General features: G+C 41.3%; 1 long non-coding RNA gene across 1 annotated transcript in view; it reads right to left on the reverse strand.

Moving 5' to 3' along the window:
- Window positions 1-2,981: 2,981 nt before the first annotated feature.
- The window catches only part of LOC106957294 (uncharacterized), a 12,142-nt gene continuing 10,450 nt past the window's right edge, over window positions 2,982-4,673 (reverse strand). The window contains exon 3 of the long non-coding RNA XR_001426924.1: window positions 2,982-3,093. This is a non-coding gene — a long non-coding RNA (uncharacterized LOC106957294). The remainder of the gene's footprint in view (window positions 3,094-4,673) is intronic.

A 4,673-nucleotide genomic window follows, 5' to 3' on the forward strand; every position in this document is an offset into this window, starting at 1 on the left:
CAGTCACGGTAACTCAAACCGGAAACAAGTGAGCCGCATTAGCTCCTGGAGATGTGACGTCAACACCGTAGGTGCAAAGAGCCCATTTATGCTAGGTGACATAGCAGCTTGATTGTGTGCTGAAATGCCAACTATGTGCCTGGGAAAAACATAACACTGAACCAAAAATACTTTTTTTTTTTTTTTTTTTTTGATCCCAAAAGGTAACTAAACTAACACGTTTATTCATCGCTACGCAGACCAGGTGCATTCTGGGATTGAGGCAGATGCGACAGAAGGAAGCTAGAATCGGACCCAGAGCTGTCCCCGGCTCCCGGACCGGATCGTCACGTGTCCCGTGTGGTGGGCTGCGGTCAGTCGCTGCTGTACTCCAAACTGCCTGTTTTTGTAAATTTAAACGCTTCATTTCTCTTCATAATCCTCGTATTGTTTAACAAGCTACAGCAACGCTGCAATTGCGGTTCGCAGCGCGGATTACACTGCAGCTTCTCGGGCCGATTGTGTACAGAGAAAAGGAACAATTACTCTGGGCTTAACTTTGATGAGGAGGAGGAGGAGGAAGGTGGTTTACTATCTGTGCTACGGAGCAGAACAAGATTCCCCCTTCTTGGAAAACATGCATAAAACTACAGCCACAGGCTTCAGCTAATTCAACATGATGTTTTTTTTTTGTTTTTTTTTTACTTTTGGTGCTCGCATAAAAAAAAAGAAAAAAAAGTTCCCCATCATCACACTCATATGGAGATCGATATCAGGGCTGCGAATCTCTCCTGTTCTCAGTCAAACTAGGCCAGAGTCGGCAGCAGCACACGGTTCGGATTCTGATCTTTATCTGGAGCGAAGCGCATTCTGAGCAGAGCAGCAGTTTTTCGACACGGCTGGCCTTGATACGACCACACAGCACATCCTAACCACCGACACGCAGCTCTACCAGGAAGACTCTCTGCTCGTCAGATCCACATGGCTCCGTATCTACAATCTGATGTGATTAAAACGGCTCCCGCTGGTTTCCCCCCGCCAGGCAGTGCCGTAAACTCGCAGCCTGCCAGCAAATGCTTGTTTTCGCACATCCGCTGATAAATTCTCCTGACTGCGGCTTCTGGCGGCAGATACGGCGAGGAGCTGAACGGACGAAGCAGCGACGTGCCCGTGATCCTCATCTGGGTTGAATGGGACCTGGTGATCATTTAAATGTGTGGAAGACAACAAGTTAAGTTGGACTGAGCCACGTTGGCATATTTGGCAATAAAACAAACTAAAAAGCAAAAAACTGGATTGTGTTGAAAGGGCGGCAGGGAACCCAAACAGGTTAATCACGTTTGCGAGGAGAGAGAGTACACAGTCGTGCCTCATCCTGATCCGGAATCAGGATGAGGCTTCAGGAAACGCTGAAATAAAAAAAAGACCCACTGCTGTCATGTTACAACTGAGAACTGATTTAAAGGGGCAGTATCGTGTAAAGTCAACTTTTTTCAGCTTTACATCAAAAATCTACTTTATGCATGTTTGAGAAATCCTTTAATAAGACGAAGCTCCTCCTCTGAGCTGCAGTTTCCAAGCTTCAGCCTCACAGAGCAGCCCTACCCCGCACCTGTCCCCTTCTCGGCTCCTTCAGACTAGCCAGCAGCAATTAGCAAACACCTGGTGGAACTGCGCATCAGCCGGAGCTCATTATAGGAGCTACTTCTCAGTGAAACACTGGTAAAAACGTTGTTAAAGGGTTAATACAGGTCAGATGTCATGATGACTTCCTGACGGTGGAGTTTCAGAAAGAGCAGGAGCTTCTTAAAGAGACAGAGGCCCAATTTCCAGGTGTTAAATTACAGTCAACTTGTCTTATTTGATATAGCAACTGAAGGTGACATGATTACTTGACTGTACTACAAAATAAGTGCTTGTGTCTGGAAAATACATAACACTGCCCCTTTAAGTGATCCTTGATGAGTAAAACAAACCCTTAGGACACAATGTGAAGTTTTTTAAAAGCCTGAACAAAATCAGTACCTGAATGCACGATGATCTTTCTTTCTTATTGTTATACATCTGTCAAACCAAACAAAAAGTCACAGTGTAATTCGTTTTTTTTTCCTTTTGTTTATTTGTTTATTATGTCAACCTCAGTTATGGAATCATCGGTCATTCTGATGGTACTGAATATTCTTTTTGCTGGTGCATTTCTCTTCAGACTTTGTTTGGAAAACGTAAAATCTGCCAACTTACGTCAGTTTATGACGCATAAACACAAGGTAAACAAAAGTGTAAAAGAGCTCGAAAAGAAGAGGTGAAACAATAACAAGTGTATACAAATATTCCAATCCCATCATTTTCCAACATCTGCCTCCCCTTTTCGTTTTGTGGCTGGTGGGTCAAAGTATTTTTCTCCACTGATGGAAACTGTTGTAGCAACTGTGGGATGGTCCTTCTGAAGCCTGCTTTTCATAACAGAATCATTATTTCATGCAGCCACACAAACGTTAGGAAGTTACACAGTCTTTACATTCAGGACTTAAAGCATGTTTCCAAAATTCAAGCAAAAAGGTGAGAGATCATATTTATGCTCAGAGGCTCTGAGACTGGATGTACAGGTTCTTATCAGATGCTTTATTACTTTCAAACAAAATAAAAAACAGGCCGTTTATTTCTAGGAAGTTCCACACTTGCTTAAAACTACAGTATGCAACTGATAAAAAAAAAAAAAAGTTGTTTACAGATTTGTTAAAACTGTCACCATGTCATGACAATACTATGAGAAAGATGATCTGTGAAAAGATTGAACTCCATCTAATCTCTGATCTGCTATTGATGTGTGAAAAACTGCAAAGTTCCCAGTCAAAACCAGCCAATCAGAGCCTGGAGGAGGGGCTTAACGCCATCAATCAATCTCATTTATGTGCCGCTAAATGTGGAGAAACAACTTACTGTTACAGGAAAACTATATCTGCTGTTAGAGGCTATGCTAACTAGCCTTAGCATTCACTGCAGGCTCTGCTATCAGGAAGAAGCAGAGATCTCAGAGGGTGATTGACAGCACTAAGACCCGCCTCCTGGCTCTGATTGGTTGTTTCTACTTTGCACTGGGAGAAGGGACAGGAGCTACAAAAATCTTTCACAGATTATCTGTCTCATCCGGTTATGTAATGAGCTAAGACTGCATTTCATCAAATATATATCTGTATCTATTTGTCCTCTGCTAACAGAGCTAACAGTATCGGCGGTTTCTGTCAGAGACTTGCTGCTTGTCTTTGTTAGTGGAAGTTATAATTAGGCCCAGTAAGGTCTGGAAGGTGGGTCTTGAAAAAATGTTACTACCAGCCACTACCCTGCACACAGGTAAGGCTGGAGGTGAAAGGTCATGAATGACATGGAGACACTGCTGTGACCATCCTCAGCTGAAAAACACATATTTCATTCAAATTTTTCTTAGACTCCTCAGTTTAATTATTTTATTTAGTAATAAGTAATGAATCATGTCTTTAAATGGTAAATACATTTTTGAAAAGAGCTACAAAATGCCTCCTCTAAGATGATGTGATCCGAGACAAAGCTGCCAGCTGGCCTGGCCCATTACAGCTGCGATTCTATTGAACGTGTAATTGTACAATTTGACATTTGCAAAATGAATTTGCTTTAAGGAAACGCTCCAATTTCAAACAAAAAGAGGTTTTGGCGCCAAGACAAGGTGTTTTTTTTGTGTGTGTGACTGTATTAAAATTGGTCTGCTTCAGAAAACACCAATGGAAATACTTTTTTCGCACCACATGAGTCACATGATCAACAACCGAATCGAAAACCACAAAGAACAAGTTGACAGGAAGTGGTAGGGGGTTGTTTTTTTTTAGATAGCTTATTTTGTGAACAAATTTACTCATGCGTGCTTTTAATTGCGTTTCTTATTTACGGTAATGAAAACAACGCAATTGTGAAATTGTGTTTTTTCGACAGTGGAAAGTTTTGCACATATTTGCAACAGAAACACAGCTAATGTCGGCCCATCGGGTCCGACCAAGACCGACACTCCAGAACTAATTTACGGCATGAGAGTGAGAGAATTCACTCTGAAAAGAAGTGAAGTGTCTAATGTCGTGTTTTAAGTCTCAACTTTCAACGTTGTTTCAACCGTTGTAAATTAAAACGTGACTGTCTTGTGTACTCTGGTTTATCAACCATCAAAAGACTTTTTTCAAGACTTTACAGGTTTTATTTCAAAAATAGTACAAATGTATGACATATTGCTGGAAATTGATGATTTCCACACACATGTCTGATGTGTCAGTTGGACCCAAATGGAACCAGAGGCAGAGAGATGGAATGAAAAACGTTTAATGGTGGAAAATTAAGACTTAACAAAACTGGCACGAGGAGACCTGGGACATGGAAATGAAAAATCCAGCACTAACAAAAAACAAAAACAAAACAGGAACTTAAATAGTGAGACAGGAGAAGAGAATGTCTCAGAACCAGCTGAGCTAATCAGAGGGAATGTGAAATAGCTGTGGGGATATTGGAACAGAGAAACTGAATCTAATTAAGACAAACTGAGACACAGAAGGATCTACACACCAAAAGGAAAAAAACTAACACGGGTTTCAAATGATAAATCAAAATGCCAAAACATAAGAAACAGAAAGAAAATCCCAATAACCGAGTGTGGCAATCTGACAATAATGAACCCC

The sequence above is a fragment of the Poecilia latipinna genome, unplaced genomic scaffold, assembly GCF_001443285.1.
Source record: "Poecilia latipinna isolate Pla-1442-1.1 unplaced genomic scaffold, P_latipinna-1.0 Scaffold892, whole genome shotgun sequence".
NCBI classification, from domain to species: domain Eukaryota; kingdom Metazoa; phylum Chordata; class Actinopteri; order Cyprinodontiformes; family Poeciliidae; genus Poecilia; species Poecilia latipinna.